This window comes from Amblyomma maculatum, chromosome 7, assembly GCF_055883805.1.
Source record: "Amblyomma maculatum isolate TAMU_Amacu chromosome 7, ASM5588380v1, whole genome shotgun sequence".
NCBI lineage: Eukaryota > Metazoa > Arthropoda > Arachnida > Ixodida > Ixodidae > Amblyomma > Amblyomma maculatum.
The window spans coordinates 120,607,097-120,634,092 of NC_139350.1; the positions used below are offsets into that span (position 1 = coordinate 120,607,097).

Below are 26,996 nucleotides of genomic sequence, written 5' to 3' on the forward strand. Positions count from 1 at the left end.
TGGAAAGAAGCTGTTAGAGTGTCCTTTCTTAAACCGGGTAAACCACCAACAAATCCCGCCAGTTATAGGTCAATAGCATTTACCAGCTGTATAGCAAAATCATTTGAAAGCATCGTAAACACTAGACTTACCTTCATACTTTAGTCTCAACGACCTTTAAGCATACATCCATGTGGGTTTAAAAAGACATGTCCCACGACTGATCACCTTGTCCGCCTTGAGAATACAGCCCGTGAAGCGTTCATCCACAGGCAACACTGTATTGGGATCTTTGACCTGGAGAAGGCCTACGATACTACGTGGAGGTTCGGTATCCTCCGTGGCCTAGCAGAACTAGGTATCCGCGGCAGGATGTTGAGCTGCTTGAGCAACTTCCTAGCCAAACGCATATTCAGAGTCCGCCTAGGTGCAACTTTCTCTGACACTTTTATCCAGGAGAACGGTGTGCCTCAGGATGCATCGTCAGCACTACCCTATTCATTGTTAAAATGAATTCCGTGGCAAAAGTAATTCCAGAATTTATAATGTATTCGGTTTATGTGGACGACCTCCAAATAGCATGAACGTTTTCCAGCATATCTGCCTGTGAGAGGCAGATACAAATTACATTAAATAAACTTGCTGGCTGGGCAGATAAAAATGGATTTAGGTTTTTTCAGTTCTTTTCTCTTTGAAACGAGGCTTGCACGCCAATCCCACTCTATATCTTAACCAAACACCACTACCAGGTAAAAAGGAGCATACGTTTTTAGGCGTCACCTTCGATAAAAAGCTCACTTTCTTACCGCATATCAACAACTTAAAGAAAAAAGCTTCCCAGGCCCTCGACGTGCTGAAAATACTGCCAAGAAAACGCTGCGGGTCTGATAAGGGATGCTTGTTACACATATATCGGTCGCTGATTCGCTCCAAGTTTGACTATGGGTCTATAGTATATGGCTCAGCAAGACAATCCTACTTAAAACGGTTAGATCCGATTCACAACTTTGGATTACAGTTATCATCTGGTGCCTATAGAACATCCCCAATAGCAAGCCTTTATGTAGAGACGAATGAACCTACATTAGATGATCGAAGAACGGCAACAGCTTGCACATACGTCCTTAAAATACGCTCTCAGTCTAAACACCTCTGTCACTCTATATTCACACAATGCCCATCGCGAGCAATATTTAACAAGCCTCAGGTGATAAACGCGTTTCTCTTGCGTTTTGAACGAAAATGCCAAGATCCGGACATTCACAATGAAATAAAAAATATAGCCCCAAGACACGAACCACTACCACCGTGGTACTCTCTCCCTGCAGTGAGTGATCTCACATTAACACGCTTTCAAAACACCTGTACTCCACATGAGCATAAAGTACAAGAATATCTCAAGTTACAAGAAAAATACAGAAATTGTACTCTGTTTTACCCTGATGGGTCAAAAACTGACGCTCAAGTTGGAAGTGCCATAATACAAGAAAAAAATGAAAATGTAATACGGCTGCCTTCATTTGCAACAGTTTTTACCGCTGAGTCTTATTCTTTTTGTGTTGCCGTACAGAAAATAATAAATGAAAACAGCATAATTTATACCGATTCACTGAGTGTCCTTACTGCATTAAACTCCAAACATGCCGTTGAGTCACTGATAGGAAGCATCATACACAACATAGTGAAGGTCACGACACAAAAACATACGATAAAATTCTGCTGGGTTCCTAGTCACGCGGGAATTAGGGACAATGAGAGAGCAGACGTGTGTGCAGCGCTAGCCGGAACCATGGAAATAAAAGAAGTGTGCATGACACATACAGATTACATGAAAATAGTGCACAGCACACTAACCGCCAAGTGGCAGGCTGCTTGGAGAAATGAAGCGAACAATAAGCTGCACTCTATCAAACCAATATTAGGAGAATGCAAATCATGTCAGCATCAAGAACGCTTCATTGAAGTAGTCTTATGTCGTCTGCGTATAGGGCACATACATCTAACACGCAATTTTTTACTAACAAAGAAAGATAAACCATTATGTGAATTTTGTGGAGAGGAGCTCACTGTAAATCACATATTAATTGCATGTACACAACTAGAAGGTATGAGAAAAAAATATTTTACCTCATTTTATACGCAATGCATCCCATTTCATCCTGCACTGCTTTTAGGAGAACATGCACTTGTTCATTTTTCTAAAGTTTTAACGTTTCTCAGGATATCCAACGTTTTACCCCAACTATAGTAAACTAGACATCTATCCCTGTGTTTTACAGTCATTACATCCCATTTCATCCAACACTGATTTTAGAATATGCACTTATTTATTTTTCACAAATTTTAACAATCCTTAAGAAAGTCTTTTTTTTTTATAGAAACTATGTAATCCAGACACCTAACCCTCTGTTTGGCGCACGATAGCCGCCGTTGCTTATGCGCCGTAAAACCCAATATAACTAACTAAAGTTATGAAGCGCACCAGCAAGCATTACGTTTGTTCCTAGTCAGTTCCAAGTTTTCTCTATGATTGGCCTGTGTTGTATTATATACCTTTATATGCTTTGTTCGTTTGTCATGTCACAGATGAGTGCGAAGTTTTAAAAGTATTGAACTTGCATAAAAAGGAATCAGATTTGAGATTTTGTATTTACGAAAAAGAAAACTGCAATTATTAAAGGCGTTTGACCTTAGCAACGTGCTCCCAAACATAATTCAAGTGCTCCAAAACTCGTTTCCTTGCCCCAAAGCTGCCTCAAATTGGCTTTACTACTGCTCCCAGAGCTGATCCAAAATGCTCGAGCCTGCTTCCACCCCTGCTTAATTCATTTTGTGCAATGACTAGCAAATGAGATGCCAAGCCTTGCAGTGGTGACTTACTGCTAACTATTTTAACATAAGAAAAAGTGATTTGGGAACCAGAGTGTGAGCTGAAGGACTCAATGTGCCTCATAGTTTATAGGTTCACAAAAATATTGTGCGCAGTGCAATGAACGGTACGATGGCACTTTCACGGAATAACAGCCATGTAAATCGGTCTGTTTTACATTCCTACTCAAATACAAAGAGTATTAAAAGCCCTCACACACTATAATATAAACCTAGCTACCACAATGGCAGTTTTGTTTGCAAGCATTGCCGCACGTATTAAAGAAAAATATATGGGTCACGGGGCCCCAATAGGCTCTTCTTTATTGTCTAAACAGCAAATTTCTATGTTAACGAAGTGTAAAGGTATTGCAAGGCTCATCTGCTGAATATGTTTTCTTAATATGAGTTGAACATGTCCGTATTAACAGGGTCCATATTAACGAGGCATTGCTGAATATATTGCCGTATTTATTTTTTAGCCATGTTAATGACACAGCCAGGCTGTGTGTTTTTAAACTCTGGGACTCAACAAGGACATTTCTCTCAGGAAAGTGTGCAAGATAATTACAACACTATGTTTCATGGAACAAAAATTTGATGAGTGGAAATTATGTCGGCTTAACCTGCTCTTAAAACTTTTACACAGCACATTTAAATGGGTTTTGTGTAGCTCGCTAAAAACACTGCTAAAGGACAAGGACAGTAGGAAAAAATAAATGCCATTGTACTAGGTAGCAATTCTTGTTCTCTTTGTTTCTTCATGCAGTTTCCTCTTTTATTTTTCCACAAGCTATCCCTACAGTGCACTCGGATCAAGCCCTTTAGAATTTACGCAAAGTGGCGACAGGACAAAGTGCAGGAAGCAATGCTTGGTTTGGTTTGGTTTGTGGGGTTTAACATCCCAAAGCAACTCAGTCTATGAGAGACGCCGTAATGTAGGGCTCCGGGAATTTCCACCACGCATTACCCTTAGTGTGCTACTTATTTTCATCTTGACTCAAAAGCATGCACCCCCTTCCAATACAAAGCATCTGATAAGAGACTACAGGACTGTTTGAGCTTTGCATATGACACACACGTCATTTATACTGACTCTACTTATGCAGTCTCAATGCATTACCAACCTGTATAAAGATTATATTACATTGGCGATTAGGGATGCACTTCATTTCATTTTGAACACAAAGCATAGTCTCAATGCATTACCAACCTGCATAAAGAATGTATTACATTGGCAGTCAAGGATGGCACTTCGTTTCATATTGACACAATGTATGTTGTGCAGTAGATTTCTAGAGGTACCACTTGAATCCATTTAACAGCAGTGAAAAATGCAACATACATTCTTCATGTCACTGAAGAGGCATATTGAACAAAATTCTAAATAGCAATGTTGAAGCCAATTTTTGAGGCTTCTCTAGAGTGCAAGCAGATGCTGGAAGCAAAGGTTCTGTCGTAGATAAGAAGGCTGCAGAATTTCTGCTAGTTTGTTCAGAAAAACATTGCTACATGTTGTTGTATGTGTTTCCAATGTTCAATGTGACCAAAGCGGAGATCTGTTTTCCTTGCATAGCAACCTAAAATCTACTCCTCAAATAAATATGACCTGGCAGAGCATGACATGGTCCATATGACATGCAGAACATGTTAATATAGTATGTGCCGAGCAATCAATCTTTTGCATATCACAGTGGCGGCAGCCTCAGGGTTTGGTTCTAGGGGGAGCAAGAGGGTTTCCTTTTAACCAAAAATGAATAGCAACAATTTTCTTGTTTACTTTTTATTTGTCAAACAATACCATGCGCTTCGTTGTTGAGCAATAAATGGCAAACAAAATAAATGTTTTAACTTTTCATGCTTTGCATACAACGGTTCTGTGAGCAATATTCATATATAATCATTTTTATATTTAGCTTACAATATTATGGCTTGAATAATAGTGTTCTGCTTCCAAGGTCTTTATATCTTGATTTGAAAAATGGCCAGTGGAATATTTTACTTGCTAGAAGACTTCAGGGGGGGGGGGGGGGGGGGGGTGCTGTTGATTCAGCTCCCACAGCTGCGTCATGACCGTTGCACTTGAAGCTGACCCCAAGAGGAAAGGTTACCCGTCTTTATGCCAGCAAACCATGCATACCAGGTATCCCTGCTGAATTTAATCAAACTTTAAAGTAGGTAGAGTGGTCTAGGCTAGAGAAACCAACAAAGAACTATTCAGAGTTGATTGCCACAGTCTCCGGTGGCTTTTCATTTGCCGTGGTTTTTCTGCAGTTAGCAAAAACCAATTAGTGACTTCCTCATTTATGGGCCCCAAGAGCGAAGCGTCAGTTCTAATGTTGTATATAGCGTTGAAAAACAGCTACCCACAATGTTTGCATTACGGTATGATTTCCATATAGATTTATTCACTGCCTTCCAAATTGAGCTACCATGTGACTAGCTGCTCACACATATCTCTCACCCACATCATGCGAAGCCACACCATGGAGAGTACTGACAAAAGCCGATTTTGTTCTCAAAACCATGTTTTGGGACAAAGAAGTGAAATTACTGTCATGCTGATGCATCCTTTATTGGGTTTGTTACCGTTTAAAAAAAAGATTATGCAAAATAGAAGGCACCTTGGTGCAAACATTTCTGTCAGCTGTTTTGGAAGACAGTTTACTACTTCCTTTTTGATACTAATTGTTCTTGAAGCCAATAATTTAAATGTTAACTATATAGTCTTAATCATTAGAAGGTTCAATAATGAAAACCAACAGCCCGCAGCCGGATTAATTCACAGAGCTAGGGCACATCACTTTTTGAAAGCTAAGACACCTGGTATGTAACACACTCCATGGTCTCTCTCTTTTATTTCTTTTTAGTTGTTTAAATGTCACAGCCGCCTTCTGTTTTAAGCACATCACACAGCATGCTAGGATTTGATTTCGGGAACTCTATGATTAAAAGAATGTTTTAGTGCACAAGCAATTCTCAAATGAAAATAAATTCCATTCATCATCATCATCAGCCTGACTATACCCACTGCCGGGCGAAGGCCTCTCCCATATTTCTCCACTTAACCAGGTTCTGTGCGAGCTGCATCCATCTGACCCCCGCACACTTCTTAGCTTCATCCGCCCACCTAACTTTCTGCCGCCCCCTGCTACGCTTCCCTTCCCTTGGAATCCAGTTTGTTACCCTAACCGACCATCGGTTATCCTCTCTTCGCACTACGTGTCCCGTCCATGCCAATTTCGTCTTCTAGATTTCCACTAAAACGTCAGTAACTTGAGTTATTTTTCTGACCCAATCTGCACGCTTCCTATCTCTTAATGTTACCCCTACCATTTTTCGTTCCAAGCCCTCTGCATTGTCCTCAACTTAAGTAGAATCCTCTTGGTTAGCCTCCACGTTTCAGCCCCATAGGCGAGTACAGGTAAGATGCAACTGTTGTATAATTTCCTCTTGAGCGATACCGGTGAGCTGCTAGTTATAATCTGCGAGTGCTTGCCAAATTCGCTACATCCCAATCTTATTCTTCTTGTTATTTCCTTTTCATGGTCCAGATCTGCGGTTACTACCTGTCCCAAGCAGACATATTCGCCTAATACTTCCAATGCTTCGCTACCTAACGTAAACTGCTGTTCCTTGTCGAGGCTGTTGAACATTGCCATAGTCTTCTGCATATTGATTTTCAAGCCTACCTTTCTACTTTTCCTGTCTAGGTCATCCATCATTATTTCCAGTTCTTCCCCCGAGTTACTTAGCAAGGCAGTGTCATCAGCAAATCGCAGATTACTGAGGTATTCTCCATCTACCCTTATTCCTAACTGCTCCCATTCCAAGTCACTGAATACTTCCTCTAAACAAGCTGGGAATAGTACTGGGGAGATCGTGTCTCCTTGCCTAACACTTTTCTTTATGGGAATTTTGTTTCTTTCCTTATGCAGAACTATGGTTGCTGTGCAGCCACTATATATATATCCTTTCCTTGGCCTCGCCGACTGTTGGCTTCTTTCCTTCACATATATATATATATATATATATATATATATATATATATATATATATATATATATATATATATATATATATAGTGGCTGCACAGCAACCATAGTTCTGCATAAGGAACGAAACAAAATTCCCAAACAAAAAAAAGCTTCTACGAAGATGTAGAATCGGTAATGCGAAAAGTAAAGGTGCAGTATACTGTACTAATGGGCGACTACAGTGCGAAGGTAGGAAAAAGCAGGCAAGAGACCAAGCAGTAGATGACAATGGCATTGGTTCTAGGAATAGCAGGGGGAGTTACTAGTTGAGTTTGCAGAGCGCAATAACTTAAGAATCATGAATACCTTCTTCAGCAAACGGAAGAACCGGAAATGGACATGGAAATGTCCTAACGGGGAAACTAAAAATGAAATTGACTTCATACTGTGTTCAACCCCCGCCAATATGCAAGATGTAGAGGTAATCGGGAAAGTGCGATGCAGTGACCACAGGATGGTGAGGTCCCGAATTAGCCTAAATCCGAAGAAGGAACGCAACACATTAGTAAGAAAGAAACTCTTCAATGAATTAGCGGTGAGGAGGAGGGCAGAAGAGTTCAGGATCTCGCTACAGAATAGATATTCAGCTCTAACCGAGGATGGCGACATTACCCTAGAAGCAATGAACAATAATTTCAGAGGTATCATTACTGAGTGCGCTGCACAAGTAGGCGGTAGGATAGTTAGGATACCGGTAAGCTGTCTAAGGAAATGAAAGATTTGATTAAGAAAAGGCAGTGTATAAAAGCTTCCAATCGAACAGATCAAATAGAATTGGCCGAGATATCAAGCCTAATCAATAAGCGCAAGGTGGCCGATATAAGGAAGTATAACATGGAGAAATTTTAGCATGCTGTAAAGAACGAAGGAAGCCTTAGAGCAGTAAAGAAGAAATTGGGCATAGGCAAAAACCAGAGATGTATGCGCTAAGGGACAAGGCGGGCAACGTCATGACGAATATGGACAAGAGATTCAAAGTAGGAGTTCTGTACAGATTTCTACAGTAGCCAAAGTAGTCAGGACCGTATTGAGATTAGCGGTAGGGAAAAACAGTCCGACGTTCCACCAGTGACGAAGGACGAGGTCAAGAAAGCATTAGAAACTATGAAAAGAGGGAAAGCAGCTTGAGAGGATCAGATAACTATAGATTTCTTGAAGGACGGGGGGGGGGGGGGATATAGTGCTAGAAAAACTGGCCACCCTCTATACGCAGTGCCTGGTGTCATCGACGGCACCTGAACCATGGAAGAATGCAAACATTATCCTCATTCATAAGAAAGGGGACGCGAAGGACCTTAAAAATTACCGACCAATCAGCTTACTGTCTGTTACGTATAAAGTATTTACAAAGGTAATCGCTAATAGAACTAGGACAACCTTAGACTGCAATCAAGCAAAGGATCAAGCAGGTTTTCGGAAACGGTACTCTACTATCGATCATATCCATACAACCAACCAGGTGATAGAAAAATGCTAGGGATATAGCCAGCCGTTATACATATCATTCATTGATTACGAAAAAGCATTTCACTCAGTACGAACCTCGGCGGTGATGCAGGCAATGCGAAATCAGGGGGTAGACGAGCCGTACGTGACAGTGCTGGAATATATATATATATATATATATATATATATATATATAGTGGCGGCACAGCAACCATAGTTCTGCATAAGGAAAGAAACAAAATTCCCATAAAGAAAGGTGTTAGGCAAGGAGACACGATCTCCCCATTACTATTCACCGCTTGTTTAGAGGAAGTATTCAGTGACTTGGAATGGGAGCAGTTAGGAATAAGGGTAGATGGAGAATACCTCAGTAATCTGCGATTTGCTGATGACACTGCCTTGCTAAGTAACTCGGGGGATGAACTGGAAATAATGATTGATGACCTAGACAGGAAAAGTAGAAAGGAAGGCTTGAAAATCAATATGCAAAAGACTATGGTAATGTTCAACAGCCTCGGCAAGGAACAGCAGTTTACGTTAGGTAACGAAGCACTGGAAGTATTAGGCGAATATGTCTGCTTAGGACAGGTAGCAACCGCAGATCCGGACGATGAAAAGAAAAACAAGAGGAATAAGATTGCGATGGAGCGCATTTGGCAGGCACTCGCAGATTATAACTAGCAACTTATCGGTATCGCTCAAAAGGAAAATATACAACAGTTGCATCTTACCTGTACTCACCTATGGTGCTGAAACGTGGAGGCTAACCAAGAGGATTCTACTTAAGTTGAAGACAATGCAGAGGGCTAGGAACGAAAAATGGTAGAGGTAACATTAAGAACTAGGAAGCGTGCAGATTGGGTCAGAGAAATAACTCACGTTACTGACATTCTAGTGGCAATCTAGAAGAAGAAATGGGCATGGACAGGACACGTAGTGCGAAGAGAGGATAACCGATGGTCGCTTAGTGTAACAAACTGGATTCCAAGGGAAGGGAAGCGCAGCAGGGGGCGGCCGAAAGTTGGGTGGGCGGATGAGGTTAAGTTCGCAGTGGTCAAGTGGATGCAGCTAGCACAGACCCGGGTTAATCGGAGAAATATGGGAGAGGCATTCGCCCTGCAGTGGGTATAGTCATGCTGATGATGATTCTCTTTAGAACCTAGTTTTGTTTTGACCCAGTACCGATCCCGCGACCTCCTCCCGGTACTGCGGCAGCAGTTCGCTCAAGTTCGTCTCCCCCCCCATTTAAGCTTTCCGCCACCACTTCCACTGGACCACAAGCGGTTCCCAACACGTACACGCCTGAGGAATCACTGGCATTGAGCGTCGAAAGTCGGTTCGCAGTCGCTTAAGGGATGCGTTATGAAGATATGAAATTGGCGGTGGCTTAACTCAGCTCAGCCACGATATACAAAGCGAAAGCAGTTGTTTGAAAAGGAATTGTTTTTTTTTTCGACTACTGTTTGCAAGGACGCGGGATCGAATCCCGGCCTCGGCGGCCGCTTTTCGATGGAGGCGAAAAGCAAGGTGCCCGTGTGCTGCGCGATGTCAGTGCATGTCAAAGAACCCCCGGTGGTCGAAATTTCCGGAGTCCTCCACTACGGCATCTCTCATAGCCTGACTCGCTTTGGGACGTTAAACCCCACAAACGAAACATCTTTGTTTTGTTTTTTTTTTTCTTCTGGCATCTTCTGCGCCGTCGATTTGCGTCGTCGCTTTGCAAGCCTATTCTCGCTATTGGGAGTCTTCCTCGCTTGTTTAGCTATCTCAGCTTCATTTTTCCTACGTGCCGCTTCTTGACAAGCGAGCGATTTCGGCAGGATGAGTAGATTTGGCACGAAGGCAAGCAGTAGCGAGCACTTGCACTAATGGCGCATTCGGTTGGGGGGACGAGAGCAGAGGCGCCGAGCAATGCAGAGCACTACAGCAGCACGCCGAGCGAGGGTGCAACTGTCCTCCCACGGGAACGCTTTCTGCGTATCGAGAGCAGAGCGCCACGACCATGTGACCGCACTTCTCTCCCCAGCATTCTCCCCCTGCCCGCAGCGGCGGCATTTGCAACCCGAGGAGAGGCCAACGCTCCGTGTAGAACCGCTTGTTTTGTATGCCTTTGTTCTTACAGTGCGGCGATATGCCTCCTTTGGCCCTTTCGACGCCAACAGCGACTCTGAAACATGCATACAGCACCTGAGCAATGCTTTTCACTCGCCGAGCGCCGACTCTTTGAAGCCGCCATTTTGAGCGTCGCAGTCTCAAGAAAAAAAAAAAGATGGCGCGGATATGACGCTTTATGCCATGTGACTTCCTCTACTCTCGGTTTAGACGAGCGTGCAGCCGGGAGTGCTCTCAGGTGCTCTCAGCGGAGTAAAAGCCTTCTCCTCTGCCATTGGAAGCCAGTGATTCTATTCCTGCTCTCCCACTGGAGTGCGCCCGCTTGTCTGAGAGCACTTTCGAAGTGCTCTCAAGTGCGCCTGCTCTCCCACTCGAATTCGCCACAAGTGTTGTTGCCTTATCTATGGCATAGCACGAGACTCGCCGCAATTCTTAGCGTATATTACGCCTTCGCAAGTAAGCGGCTTTTCCACGGCTCATATCCCCGCTGTGACGCAACAGCTGAACAGCACCGCGCATTCGCAATGGGGCGTATATGTAAGTGATGACGTCACGCATGGAACTCTGCAGAGACTGGTGTGTGAAGAGAAAAAAGCAAGTGTGTGATGTAGAAAAAAAGCAGCAGAAGAGGACAATGTGCAGAAACTACGTGGCACTGTGCGAAACCGGCGCGCACATTCTTAAGAAAGAAGAGCAGCAAACAACGCACAAGTCGACTACCAACATTACATGCCTCCTGGCCTGCCGGAAAGATCATTGTTCTGAAAAGAAGGGGCCAGCGTGGTGGACCAAATTTTATGCTCTGAGTGCCCGGCGTCGTACGTTGGGGAAAAGAATTTTATGTAAAGAATGAAACAGTACAAAGTTGCTATCACATAGATGAGCAGTGAGCGAAGAGCAGTTGCCAAGCTTCTGCGATGGATGTGAGACATTGACAGAGCTGTTGGGTTAAGGACCAGGTCAAACCCACCCAAAATACTGCTTGAGTCGTGGTTCATTCCGCTGACGTAGGGAGCCATTTCCTCTTCGTACTCTTACTCTCACGGTATAAGTTTAGCGAATAGTCCGCAGGCGTTTGTTAAAAGCCAAGCTGCAACTCCACCGCACTCACTCTTAATGAGAAAGCCATGTTTTTACATGTGTTTTCTTGCAAGAGACTCATTGCATGGTTTCAATTCTCACCTAATTTGTATCCTCAAACAAGGCTGAACTATGTAAAATGTTTTCGTGTGAATTAGGCAACTATTACTCACGAGAAGGCAGCAACAGGTGCAAAATCGTGAGGCCACATACGAACGCCTTCAATGATTGTTTGCTTGGACGCATCGATGCAAACCTCGCTTAAGGCTGCTGTAAGGCCACTATTTAGGCACTGCACCCATCCGCTTGAGGGCGCATCCGCCAGGTCCTAACACTAGGGCGGACGGACGCATGCGTCCTCCGCCCGGCTGCCGCATAGAGTTCGTCAACTTCAACTTTTGGACACATCAGTCGCATGCGTTCTCGGAGGCGCATCGCAAGCTCCTCCTACTTCTGCAAAGATGGCCGCCGACCGAGCGTAGACGAAACAAGGCCTAGGTGGACGGCGCCTGTCGATGAAAGATATACTTCATGTCGCTATTGTTTGTTTATTATAATTATTCAAAGCGACTTGGAAGTTTGCCTTGCCATGTGCACAAGCATCGAGTAACCGTTCCCCCAGTTGAGTTGGCCTGCACCGAGTTGACGAGTGGCCGACAAGCCTACGGAAGATGTACTACTGCTATACAGTTGCGGTGCCTCGACGTGTTTACTTAAAGCCGTTTGTGATTGCTGCAGGATTTTCACGGACAGCATCAAGAAGCAGCTCCCCGGAGTGAATTAATTCTCAGTGCGCGTAGAGAGTATCATTGCAGCGACAATTAGTGGGAGTGTAACGAAAGTGATACGTTCGGAATGACTGCTGTTTGCCAAGTTGGTGAAATCGCCTGCAAGGTCGGTTAGGAGTAGAAAGCTCACTGCGTACGCTTTTTTTCCCGAATGTTGATATGAATTTTGAGCTGTGCTAGTCGCATTCATTCGTCTGCGTGCAGCGATCGCGAGCATACGATGTTGTTCGTGTCACGTGCCGATCGCTGATATCAACCGTGTTTTGCGTGTCTGCTGTGCTTCAGAACTGCCGTGGGTGTGAAGTGAGTCGTGACCTTTCTGAAAAACTGTTTTACATACGCGAAATGATTTTGGCTGTACGGAGAAGCGTCTGGAATTCGGCACCAATCTGCTGCTTGATGCTTCGTGAAGTATGCCTGCGATGGTTGCTTGTTATCACTGCTTCATGTGATGTCTTGACTGATGCGTTTATTGGAATTATTAGTAGTACTCCGAATTCTCCAATTACACCCGTGCGCGGACGGCATTGTTGTTAGTGTTCTTGGCCTCTCTATATATAGGTATGAGCTCTGAGCACACAACCACGATGGGCTCGTAACCAAGTTTTAGTGCCGAGAAAAAAAAAACACATTCTTGTTCTGTGAATGGAAAGATTACCGTAGAAATGACTGAGAAAGCTAAGAAGGTCTGTAAGAATTTTTAGGACAAGTGTAATAAATTGGGAAGTGTTATAAGGTACAAAAAAGTACAGACACAATCTGAAATGAAATATCATATGTTATTCAGTTTCTCCATTGAAGCAGTATAAAGGTAGAAGGATGGAAGTTTTCTGCACTTTGTGCAGGAAAGTCCTCATTATAGTCTCATTAAAAAAAAAAAACTCTCACTGTGAGCCATATTAATATATAATTTTGAAGATAGCGCAAAAAACAAGGACCAAGAGTGGAAGCACACACTGTTGTCCTTGTTTTTTGCGCTACCTTAAAAATGAACAATATTCAACTCGCCCAACTTTAAACCTTACGGCAATAATAGAGTAAGAGTATCTGCATGCAAGATCTCAGTAGAAACCACCTGCATGAAAGTGTATAGGACGCCATGGATTCAGCTTTATCATGCGGCTGCATGCAAAATCTCAGTAGCAAACCACCTGCATGAAAGTGTATAGGGCGCCATGGATTAAGCTTTATCATGCGGCTGCATGCAAAATCTCAGTAGCAAACCACCTGTATGAAAGTGTATAGGGCGCCATGGATTAAGCTTTATCATGCGGCTCACAGAGGATAGTGTGAACCTTCGGGTGCAAATACATGGCAAAAGGCAAATGTTTACATCTGGCATGCCTTAATCTGCATGCACTAACACTTCATGAGAGTGATGAATGCTGGTACTGTCAAGTATGGCTCAAGGAGCGAAGATTTTAGTAACCCCCTGCTGTAGCGCCCTCGGGCTAAGCGGGGTAATCATTGAATAAAGAATATTCATAGCAGAAATTAATGAGTAGAAGGTATGTAATACATCTGTCACATGAACACTTTCGATCCTCATTAAACTCGATCTGCATTCAACTCATGCAATCGCGCCCGAGCCTGCTTGGATCGAAGCTGTTTCTGAGCGGTCTTGAGTTTTGAAGCACATCTGAGAGCGGGCGTCGCCACCCTCGATGTCACCTAACGCACACGAAGGAAGCTCTCAGTGGTGATTCAAAACGGCCGTGCAGCACCGGATGCTTCAGTGCTTCCTGAAAGCCTCAATGAGGATCACAAGTGTTCGCGTCGCAGAGGTATACGATGCAGCAGGTAATTTCAGACTGAGTTTGCTGAGACATGGGCTGCTACCACAGTTGTTTCAAGTGCATTACAATGAAAAACCAAAGGTATATGCTGGAAATTACATCTCATAAGTTTTTGTACTCTCAAGACAGGCAGTTTGCACATGTAAACACTTCAGGCTTTACGTGAAATCCTGTGGACAGCTGACCAGCGGCAAGAAATTTGGCTACAAATATTGTTTTGCTATATACATTTCCCTCTTTGTCTTATGAACAGCCAAAAAAATGCTTTTCGTAATGGAAATAGCATGCTCCTATTATTTACTGCAGATTTCCTGCTCTTAATGATTCATGTTTTTTGTTTATTTTTACTTCTTCTTTCCGTGGTTGAAATTGCCTACAACTATTTGATTCCTTTGAAAAGCTCACTACACATATCTTGCTTTCTGAATGCTGAAATAAAGTTTGATCTGTGCAGATAGTCACGTTCGTTCCTCTCCCTGTAGTGACCATGCATGCACGGCCTTGTCCCTGCAATGTGTCCATCATAAATATTGATTGTGGCTCGTGTGTACTGTGCCTGAAAACAGCCTTGGGTGCGATGTGACCTTTCTGGAAACTATTTTGCATTAATGAAACGATCTCCACTGTCTGCTTTCTTATGTGACTACAAAAGCATCGGCACCACTCAGTGGCTTGATTCTTCAGGAAGTATAATTCTTGCAATTATACCTAGATTATAGCAAGCCTGTCTTGTTTGTACCACGTCTTGTTTTGATTAATCGTTATTTTGTGAGTTCTGGCATCATGATGGTGTGCCGACATCACTGTTAATTTTTTTGTCTCTCTGAAAAGGGTACATATCTACTATGGGTACCAAGAGTTTGGTGCTGAGCCAAAATCAAGAGGCGAGATTCGTGTCCCGAAAGACCACATGCCATGTAATCAACTTCTTTTTGTCATTCTATCCTTGGCCCAACAGAGCAAGATGCCACCAAATGAATGGGAAAGAAAGACGATAAGGCCCATCATAAGACTGAAATGAATTGGGCAGTATTATGGTGCAGAATGAAAAAAAAAAATGTACAATCTGAAAAGAATTTTTAACCTGGCTAAATATTCTTCCAGTTGCAATAGTACCACTGCATACAGGTACTTGCACACTTTTATCAGGGCAGAGCCCTTGATCACACTGAGGGGAAGACGAATTCAAATAATGAGCTGCAACTTCCCTTGAGACTAAACCGTGAAGGTTCAATAGTGTCAACCCTCTACAGCATGATAATTCGGGTAGAGTCCCGTTGCACAACTGCATTGCCTTTCATTACATTTAGCTGCATAAGCAGGTGCTTCTTGAGAATGTTAAATGCTGCGGCTTATTGTAGCAGAAAAATGTAACTTACTTGGCAAGAACCAAATATTGAGGAGAACCAGAATGGGGAGAATAAACATTTATTTTCTGGCTTCAAAGGCCACTATACTGGTAACAGACGCGAGGTGCTACAACTGGGGATATGCATATAACAGCTTAAGCTTGCTGCTACAGGCAGGCAGCATTCATTTTTTTTTTCATGGTGTAGCATGCAGAAATCTGGATAAAATATCCTGCGCTTTGTTGAATTTCCTGGCATCAACCAGAGCAGTGCAGCTTTACTATCAGGCAACACAAACAGCCTGAAATCTCAGAAAAGCCATGTTACAAACACCTAAAATCACTGGAGTTCTTCTAAGTACTCCAGAGATGTGGTTGTCAAGTGACTATTTATGCAATTGCGTCAGCATGTACCTAATTAGCAATTTCTGACTGACCGAAAGCTTAGTGCGCTTTACGACTCCGGAACACAGCACCTTACAGCATGTTATGTGTCCTCTCAGAGCAATGTATTTTTCTTTCCCTCTTGAACTCACTTGCTATTTTTATAATGTCTCCCTAAATGAAGCTGTCACTGTATACACCCATTGCAATGACCCCTTTGTATGGAAAATTCCACAGAGCCTGTCTGCACATGCAACACTGCACAAGTGTGAAGAAGTGAGACTACAGTACAAGGCTGCATGCGTGAAGAAAACACAATTTCAATGAATGAGCAAGAGTAGTGCTTTGCCAACTTATCTATTTATTCAATTTGTGATAGAAAAGAACCCAGCAATATGGTCATCCACACTGCTCAAAGGCGAAACGGCATTCTCTGCTAGTTTACAAGGTGCGACCATCACTATTATATGTGTTATGCATATCACTATGTATCACTGCTGCATTACAACACTCCCCCCCCCCCCTCGTCTACTTGTGGACTACGCAGTAAAGCGGACAGGTTCTCCCAGGTGTGAAACTGCATGAACTAGTTTCTATCCAGTTTTAAGGGGAACAAAGTGGAAACGAAAAGCACAAAAACAAGGCACACAAGAAGCAGTAGTGCTGGCCAATGTTATTCGATGCAGCCCAAAAGCCTGGAGAGTGAATGAAGGGAAATGACAATTGCAGAGAAGGAACTGAACACACTACAGAGCAGGTAGGAACGCATCCACAAAGCTTAACAGGAATTTGTGCATGATCCTGGAAACATCTAAAAAGTAACATTGAAACACAGGCAAAAAAAGAATGCCATCAGGAATGCATTTAGAAACCTACACACATCTAACACGTGACAGGATGACATATCAAGCAGCATGAGCTCTACAGGCGAGCAGAATCTGTTGGGGCAATCTAAACCCAGGGCTATTGAACCAAGCACAGACTAGAACCTTCCAGTGGCAGTAAAGGGAGGGCGCTGTTACGCATTCAAGAAATTGTAACCCAGCACAACATTATCAAAAAACGGCACAAGAGCACGATCACAGGAAAAGAAGAGGAATGAAAAGGCGCTCTTTCTTTCCATCTTCTTTTCCTGTGATCATGTCCTTGCGCCGCTCCAATGGTCAGGGTGAACCAACTAGCCCTACTGCAAGTACTTCTGCAAGCATAAGATGGTCAGCACGTGTAGCATCCTAGCGCCATGTTTCCATTGCAAGGCAGATTCTATTTGAGTTACTAACTGGCACATATGGATGAGTTGCAAATGACTATTACATATGAATGTGTCCTCTGTCAGTTATGTAAAGCCTCACTGGTCCACACATTTACATTCAATGCTTTTGTAGAGACAGGTTTTCAGATGAAGGATCCTGCAGCGGTCGGCCAAAGCATGAAATGTGTTCTTTATGGTACACCTGCAGCTTGGGGATATTGTAAAATGACTGAGAAGCCTACATGTGCCTGCAAATACACAAAATTCAGTGAGATGAGCAATCCAAAACACAAAGCTACATTAGATGGGTTTTTAAAGCACAGGTGGCATTGAGGAACAAAGGCACTGCCAGTTTCAGTTGATTAAGGGTATAAGTGTAAGTACAAAATGCAGCCGTAATTTCAAACGGTTCGATGGTGGGCATCGCCAGCATTTTTTTAATCAGTCTCAAACAGGCCAGGTGATCGTAAGCAGCCAATAAGAGCATTTTTCTTGGACTGAGTAGATTATCCAGCAGCTTTGTCATTATATGCAATTATAATATTGACCTAGCAAACCTCTTGCTGCTCAGTGCTGCTTTGTTTGCCTCTCTGTCTTAGCATTCGTTACTTGTTACACCAGCCACTGAGTACAAAACATCTGGGTTGGCACGGCATTTAGCCTCCTGTGGCAAGGACTCCTAACATCCACACACACTCGATTTCTTCCATATTTCTTTTATTTGACAGTTCAGAGTTCCAAGCACAGTTTTCTTTCTCAGAAGAGTATTGAATTCTCAGAGGAGATATTTGATACCTCAAGGTACATTTTTGTCATCACTCTTTTGGAGAACTGCACTGTGTTTACATGCCACCAAAATTAATTTCTGTTCTTTGAATTGTATTGAGGATCCGTGTATTCACTCCACGATGAACTTGATGTATGGGCTTGCAGTATGGTTATGTAAACAATGCAAAGGACTCGGGTAGGTAAGTACACACGTCATAGAAGTATAGCATTTCATGTTCTCAGTCAAGTCAAAATTCCATCAAGTCTGCATGCCGGCCTGGCATCTAAGTGACATGCCATTACACTTGGTCACTGTTTTACAATTAGCCCCTAGAGAGTTTTTCTCTACATGTGAGAATCCTTAGCTGATGCAAAGCAGTGGGGGCTTAGTATTTCTTGGTGCCAACTGACCGCTACGGCCATGCACTATTATTCTGTCGTGCAGTGTCACAACTTTTCAGTGTTTACTCTTACTGTAAAGTTTTAAGTATGACAAACACTCAAAAAGAAACACAACAGAAGAATAAAACACTCAATCCACACAAAATATCCAATATTTACATATTTGTACTTAGAATAGTCATTGCATGTCATGCAATGTTTCGAAAATTTTATGAACTCTTCCTCAGCGGCAGCACAGTTGTGCCATAATTCTTGTTTATTTGTGCTCAACTCTAACTGTACAAATATTTCACTTCAAATTTGGCTGGTAGAGGCTGTCTCAATTGGTAACAATTATTTTCAGTACATGCCGCACCTGAGTAGCTTGAGCTGTGCTGCACGTTAGCACTCAATTGCCAGATCTAATTTGCTGCTTTCAGTGTCTGAAATGACAAAATCAGTGCACACACATGAAATCTAGGAAGACCAAATGGCATAGGTCAAGAAAAGGAAGTTTATGCTGCACTTGACATGAAGGCACTCATTATTATAGGCAGCACTGAGCACAGAGATCGAGAAACTGGTATTACGTACTGGGGTGCATGCAAATTGTAGTTTTGCCAACCGAAGTGATTATGAATAGCATAGTCTTGCTGCTGAATCAAATATGAATAGTGCTGAAAACCAAACTGAATACAAATAAACAATTCGAGAAGCTATTTTAAATGTCTTTGAAGAAGTAAACACATTGAATTTTAGAGATAATTTGAACATGCACTGTTTGAATCATTTGCTATGGCATGGATACCATAGCAAATGATTCCATACATTTTTGAAGATTTGTTACTGTCATGAACCTCGACACATTTCTGCATGCAAATGCATCTCACATGCAACACCACAGCTGTACGTTGCAGCCAAAAATGAGGATTACGTGGCGCAATGTACGCCACTAAGAGATTGCTACCACCGGGGAGAACCGCACGGCAGATAGTACTTCTGTACTTGTTACAAATGATGTGTATCTTTTTATGCTTTGCTGTCTATTTTCTCACAGTCAAACAGGCTTGTTGTAAAATGCGTTTAAGTTGTAATTTCGGATGAAAACATTAAATAACCAGCTCCTGCATCTTTGCCGCAAGTGCTATACCGAAGAGAACGCGCGAACACAGGCAGGGGAGATATGAATATATCCACTTTACCTTTCCATGTATACGTCCGGGAGTACTTGAAAACATTCGTGCCGTCTTCTCCTCATACTAACATAAACACACCAGGTAGACAGCGAAAGCAGGCGCCGCTGGGGCATACGTGCGTCTACGCTGTTGCTGGACGATTGCATCGCCGGGGGCTTAATCGCTATACTAATGGTTAGTTCATACTGTTTGTGTTGTATATGTGATGGCTCAATAACTGTACAGCTAGGGTGCAAATTAATTTGATAGCCGACCATCGAGTGCCACCGTGAAGAGGAAAAGTTTCCCAAATCAGCATCGTAGCCGCCATATGCAGTTTCGACGTTCGAAGCAGAGCGCGCCAGGTGCGCCAAACAGAGCTCTGGAGAAATCCACATCCCAAAAGTGACCGTATTGCACCCTATATGCGCCTCCCGTGACGAACGCATCCGCCAGCTGGCGAAAGGCGGATGGTCGCAGCGCCTCTAAAAACGACCGTACGGCGGCCTTTAGTGCACTCTAGACCTGCATCCACTCGTACTAATATCCCTGTCACACGGCCGACTCGGAACTACCTTGAACTTCCTTGGCCTAAAGGAGCGCAAGGAAGTCACAGTAGCTTCGCCTCAAAGGAGTCGTCCCGTGTCAGACGGCTTGCAACACGCTTCTCGGAGAAGCCGCCAGGGGGCCATTAGGCGCTGCTTATTATGTACAAACATATAAAAAATAATATTCAAAAGAAACTGAAATATTTTTATACTACTTTTCTCCTCTTAAAATGCAATTAGCTAGTCATATGATTACAAAAAACACACATTCGCTGAAAACAACAAGCATGCTCTCAACATAGCCATCTTTTTCGCTCTGCTGGACACCATGCGCGGCGTTGTGAAATACCTGCGCAATGAATTGCAACCGCCGTGATTGACTGAGTACTGCGTTCGTTATTCTGTGTTTCTGTTCTAGTCGTTCTCCGTAGTCCTTTAGGTCTAGTGATAACCATGTGCTACTGTTCTGCCCCGCCGTGTTAGCGTTTTTTGAATGTTTTGCGCGTGTTTGGTGCCCCAACCGCCCCAACATGAGTGACGAGACTCAACACGTGAAGAAGTGCGAGATCGCCTTCGCTATGGTGGTGATTTCCTGCGAGTTCGAAAGGATTTGTGTTGCCTTAAATTTGTCAGTACTTACATAACTACATCACAGCTACAGACAAATTCCCTTGCTAATTGTATTCCAAATTTTGGCTTCGTATTTTTTATTTCAATCAATTTTGTGATCTTAAATCTTGTGTTTGTTTAGTTGACAATTACTTTAATGCACTAATTCAGTTTGTGTAGGACATTTGACAGTCCACACTGAACCCTGGCCAATCTCCTTCGTGGGTATGTGCCATATATCAAGGCAGAAGAAGAAAAAGAAGAAGATTTCGTCGATGGAACTCGAGGTTCAAGCAGCTGCGGATATGGTACGTTCGATTAGACAACAGCTCTTGATCTGCCACGACACGTTCGTTGCAGTGTCTTCATCCCCACGCCGTGCACGGAGGCAAGTTTAGGCCTACCATCGCGATGGACGATGATTTGAAAATACAGTGCCAAACTTGGGAGAACAGAGTTTAAAACAATCGTTTCGGGTGTCGGAGACGACTTTCAAGTATATAGTGGATTCCTGCCGCTCCCTAATGGAGCGACAAGCGACGAACATGCGGGAGGCCGTTTCAATTGAGAAACGTGTCACCGTGGGCCTGTATAAACTTTGTTCTTCCGCTGGAAAAAGAACAATCGCACATTTGTTTGACTTAGGAAGATCAACTGTGAACACTATATACAGGGAATTCTGTGAGACAGTTGTGGAAGTGCTAGAAGAACAGTGGGTGAAAATGTCTCCTGGTGACATCGCGGACTACATCCGCGAATTCCAAGCCGTCCGTGGGTTCCCGCAAGCAGTGGGCGCACTGAACGGCTGCCATCTTCGAGTTTCCCCACCGAAAAATCATGCCAGTGATTATTATAACTATAAGGGATGGTAAGTACGCAAACAATGAGACGAGTGTTAATGCCCGCTAATATATGTTGCATGAAGAATTTGCCCCTTCACGTAATAGAAAGTGCGTGCACAAGATTTATTGAGTGGTATTCTAATTTTAAGGAAAATTTGCCTTATAGTCATGCTTGGCTATAAAATATATGTATACACATCTAAAACAGGAGTGTATTTGATGAGGTTATGAATTTAAATCCGTGTTGTCATGCGTCGTATTTAAACAGTGTTGCTATGGTAGACCAGCACAAGTGCCGCTAGATTACCTTGGTGCATGATGTGAATAATTGCATTTTAACTTCCTGGTTTATCACTTTGTGCAAGTCTGGACACTGTCACAGAAGTAAATTTTATGAGCATGCATTCGTCAAATTATGTCTACCATTTGTCATGATGGCCCTGCCTAATGCGGACTTGTTTGCAGCCATCACAGCGGACAACGCACAGTAATTGGTTATGCACTTACTGAACTATTTATGGAATATTTATTGCTGCATACTACTCATGCCTGCCCGGCAACAAATCAAGAAATGCCCGGCATGTTTCATGATCCTCATCACAAATTTACTTGCACAGGCTTGTATGAAACGTTTAAGCTTCTGTAGAATAGATTTTTATAGAGACATTGGTATCATCTTTATTATAAGGAAAGCATCACAATTATATAATACAGCCTGAAATTATAGCTGAAAATAACAAATAAGATATGAGCTTGTCATCAAAACTATCAAATGGCAAGGCTTTGCATTGTTCGAATGTGCTTACTGCCTTTATAAAGTTGATGTGCTTGTACGTTTGGTAACTGACTGTGATGTCAATTTTATACCCACCCTAGCAGATCAGATTCTATCAAGCACCGCAACACAACATTCCATTGCTACATACAACAGTGAGAGCGGCCTGCTTCGAGTAGTGTGAGAGAGGTCGACTTACAGCGCGAAGATCAGCCACATGCATGGCAAACAGTAAGCAGCAGCTTGAAGACGAAGCTACACTCCCATCCCTCCTAACTCCCTAATTACCCCAACAGTGGCCGAGAGCCATCCCGTCGTAAATAAAGGCTTCATTTATTCATTCATTTTTAGGTTCAGTGTCATCCTCCTTGCTGTAGTAGATCACAAGTAACGGCTTCGGTACGGCAACGCCGGCTCCCCGGGTATATGCCACAACTCCCATGTGCTCCAGAGTTCAACATTGCCAAGAATAATTGAAGGACCAACATTTATGCGCCCAAGCCTCACGGTTGGAGGCACTGACGTGCCGCCGCTGATCTTGTGCGACCAGGCATTCATCCTAACACCTAACCTGATGAAACCATTTCCTCGTGGAAACACCGAAGCAGAGATAACATTTAATTACCAACTTTCCAAATCGAGAAGAATAGTTGAAAAAGCATTCGGAAGACTGAAAGCAAGTTACAGATACGTGATGAAGCGGTTGTAGTGCAAGGTAAAGAGTGTGCCAGTTCTTGTGCGTGCATGTCGTGTGCTCAAAAACATTTGTGAACACTTCAACGACCCAATATTACCATAGTGGATGAACGAAGCTCAGCAGCTTGACTTCGTGAATCCGCAACCAACGCGTTCTACGGACATGGAAGTTGCAAGTGGAAAAGAGGTGCGAGCTGCTCTTGTTCGGTATTTCGAGCAAACTGGAGTGCACTAAATGAAGCCGATACTACACAATGAAAGCAGACACTCATTGTTTATTCAAAAATTTTCTTAGCAGGTCCACTAGTTTTTCTTGAGCTTTTACTTGCCTCTCCCTAAGCGTGCACTCATGCCTTGAGGCTTCATCAAAGGCTACGATGAGCTGTCGTTGGTTTTCAAGAAGTGAATCCTGGAATTTTTTTTGGGGGGAGACCCTTTTTCTTTTCCTTGAATAGCTTTCCTGGGCAGTACCACTTCTGCTGTGTTCTGACTGAGGGGAAGCTGCCACAGGAGATGGCATGCCTTCGGGATCTGTGTTTTCCTGACCCGTGAAGGGCTGCTGTGAAAAGCTGGCCAGATCATCATGTGATGGTGATGGCGGGCTGGTTGACTCCCATGTTCAAAATAATCTGAAATAAAGATGTCGCGAAGAATTACTGGTGATTTTACTTTGGGATACATACAGGGTCTGTTGTATTAACGAGCAACATTCAGTAAATTTGTATTTCTATAGAAACAACAAAGGATGTGACTTGAATGACAAAGGCTAATTATGCTCAAAGCTTGATTTCAGAGGAAAACGCTTGCATGGAATCTGAACATATTTGTCTGCACAACACTGCAAGTGGTCGACATAGCAGGTCATGCATATAGTGTCCGATGCCCGATTATAGAACACAATGAGCCATATCATTTCTCAGATTTTCGAACGTGATCAGGTGGGTGGAAACGCGGGCGATGCTGCCTACAATATTTTCTCTGCCTAATGATGCTGCGAAAGCAGAAAGAAAATGCGTCCCACCTGTTCAACCGCCTCATCCGGCAACCGGACACTTTCTTGAACAAGTGAGCGACCATTTAGCAGTAGTTCTCTAAAGAACACCCATGTTGTTGCTCTCGCATCCGTTGTGTTACGGCGTGCCTCTTTCCTCAAAACAAGGCTTCACATTGAATTCATAGCACGAGGAAAATTAGTTCCCACTGCACCATTATGGCAAAATCACTCGTGCTTGATATCAGACAACATACTTCGCCCACATGTGCATACGATCGCCACTGTCGATCATCATGGTGACAAAGTGAACACTGGTAGTCAAATGTTACACGCACATTTTGCTATTGTGAGGTACGGAATATAACAGCAGACCATTTTTTTTTATCATTTTCAACTGTCGGGATCTGAAAACAACAAACCATATTGTTTTTTGCCTTCACCATTGCCAACTCCTTTCTCTGAATGGTATGCGTGCATGGGTAAAAAAAACGATGCTCACCTGTACTGTTGGGTCAAATAGTTAATTTTCGCTTAAACCTGCTTCCGCGTCCTGACTATGCCATTTACACGGAGCGCATGCACGATTGCGTCATACACTTTGGCATTGTGCTTTTCGCCCCTCAGTAAGTCCAAATTATCTTCCCACAGCCGTATCAGTTCCCATGTCTCCGCTTCATTTCACGTCTTTCTTGGTTGGAACGCCGGCTGACGCTTCGCTACCGAAGGCTGTGAGGTTGGTAAATGTGCGTTGTCCAACGAAGTGCGGCCCAGCTCGAGCGTTCCAGCGATAGACCAAAACAACTTGTGAAGCACGGAGGAAGAGAAGTGACGCTAGCGTATTCAAGCGCCTAGTTTGTGACTATGCTGCAGTCGCGACAATTAAACACAACTAACCGAGTTGGAATACAAATTTATGCAATAAAAACTAATATGTTTACGAGTAAAAATTACATTATTGAAGAAATATGTTATTTAATGACTCGGAAGCTAAGCACATTGGGAAACGAGAGTACTCCCTTCGCCCTTCAATGAAGATCGTCGATCTCCTTTGCTTCAGAACTCCTTTTAACTTCCATAATGGACTGCCGTGTGACACGGCATGTATCTCCCTCGAGGTAATGACTATACCTTGGTTGAAGGGAGTTGGAAGAAGTTCAGCCGTGTCCGTGTGACAGGTATAACCTGAGTGGTTTTCTACGGAACTGAAGAGCGCAAACAGAAGACAATCCACAGTGAAGGAGAGAACGCAAGGGCAGGCGCGCTTGTCCTTGTGTTTGGCGCATTGTACACTTCGCGATGCGGGGAGTGGGTTGACGCGTAGCCGGTCAACTCACTCAGGTGGTTGGGGCCGCATAGCCATGACGTTGTTGAGGGTAAATGTGACGTCACATCTGCCGGCTCACAGTCCGGAGCCCGCTGCCTCTGATCCGGTAGCCGCTCAGAAAAAAGTCCAAAATAAAGCCATCTGCTCAAAACTAACACGAATTATGTGTCTGTACTAACGCAATCGTGTCTAAAGAATGCAACTGTGGCGCTTTTTAAATATTCTTGGATATTTGTTCAGTATACCTTTAGATATACTGGACAAATTTTAAGAATATTTCATAGAAAGCCAGAAAGCCTTTCAAAATTGGATGCGTAGGAGCTGTGAGGCGACCGCGATCATCCAATTGCCCGCCATATTGCACGCCTGGTGGGGCCATCTATAGGTTGTGAAACGCGCGAATATTGTCATTTCACACGAAACGGGTGAAAAAGCAGTGTGGGCAAAAAACAAATCATGCTGCTTTTTCACCAGTTTCGTACGCAAAGACGATATACTGTCAACCTGCTGGGTTCGTTTGTCTTTGCGACTTACTTCGGTACCAATTTAGGCGCGGTAGCAGTATGGACAAAATAAATGGCCACGTTGCGGTGGTGCAGTGTTTAAGATGCCCGACTACTGGGCCGGAGTTCCCGTGTTTGAACCCAATCTCCGCCGGCTGCTTTTAGATGGAGGCGAAACGCAGAGACGTCCGTAAGCTATGCGATGTCAGAGCATGTTAAAGATCCCCAGGTGGTCGAAATTACTCCGAAGCCATCCAAATACGGCCCCCTTTCTCTCTCTCCGCTTTCACTTCCACCTTCCTTCCTTCCATTACGGCGCAGTTCAGGGGCCCATAGAACAGGTGTGACAGATACTGCGCCTTTCCTTTCCTGTGAACCAATGATTATTATTATTATTATTCAAGATAATATTTAGAGACAATTTATTCGGAAGAAGTGCGAATGTATGTACCTTCCGACTGCACTCAACAACGAAGGATCAATACATTAAAGACCTGCACTCAACAACGAAGGATTAAAACATTAAAGACCTTTACAACTAGTTTTCCTAGGTCATTTGAGTGACCGTTTGTTTTTCTCAGTCGTTGTAAGTCATATGTTGCAGAGTAACTTTATTTGAAATAGTTTTTGTGGGAAGCGTTAATTTTGCGGCGTTATTTTAGCTAAAGTTATTTTTCTACGCCGTTCTAAACCAACGTCTATTCCGCTGAATAATTTTAATCCATACTAATTTTTTTTTTCTGATTCTTAAGCATTGCTAAATGTCAGAGTCATTATTCGTTGTTTTACACATTTTAATGATTCGCTTTAAGTGAATTCACCTCTTCATTACACCGCCAGCTACGTACTAGTTTAGCTGAAACATGACTATTTTGCCAAGCAACCTTGGCGCACATACTTGTTTCTTCAGGAATTCGGCTAAAAGTTCTATATTAACGATCTCTTATGAGTTCGCTTTCATATACATTTCAATCGTGAACAAAGGCATTTGCAGTCTTAGGCACAGATTACGAACGGCAGAGGGCTAGAGCATAAAGATCCCTGCACCCCTGCAACGCACACTTGAATTTCATTTGTTCTGTTTAGATAAAGGTGCCTGATTCCTTTCAACTTTGCGATTCATTTCTGCAGCTGCGCGTCCTCAACTGTACGTTGACTAAGCCTTTGAAATGACTTCCGGTTCCGCCTTGCGTGGAGTGCGGACGCGCTTCACGTCGGCTCCGTGCGAAAACGGCGAAATTCGCCAGTAGCCCGAACCAGTGGCCTATTTTTCACCAACAAGAGCCCTGTG

The 26,996-nt window shown here is 43.3% G+C and overlaps 1 pseudogene; it reads left to right on the forward strand.

Moving 5' to 3' along the window:
• Positions 1–21,095: 21,095 nt before the first annotated feature.
• LOC146184571 (uncharacterized) lies at positions 21,096–23,119 on the forward strand (annotated as a pseudogene).
• Positions 23,120–26,996: the final 3,877 nt, after the last annotated feature.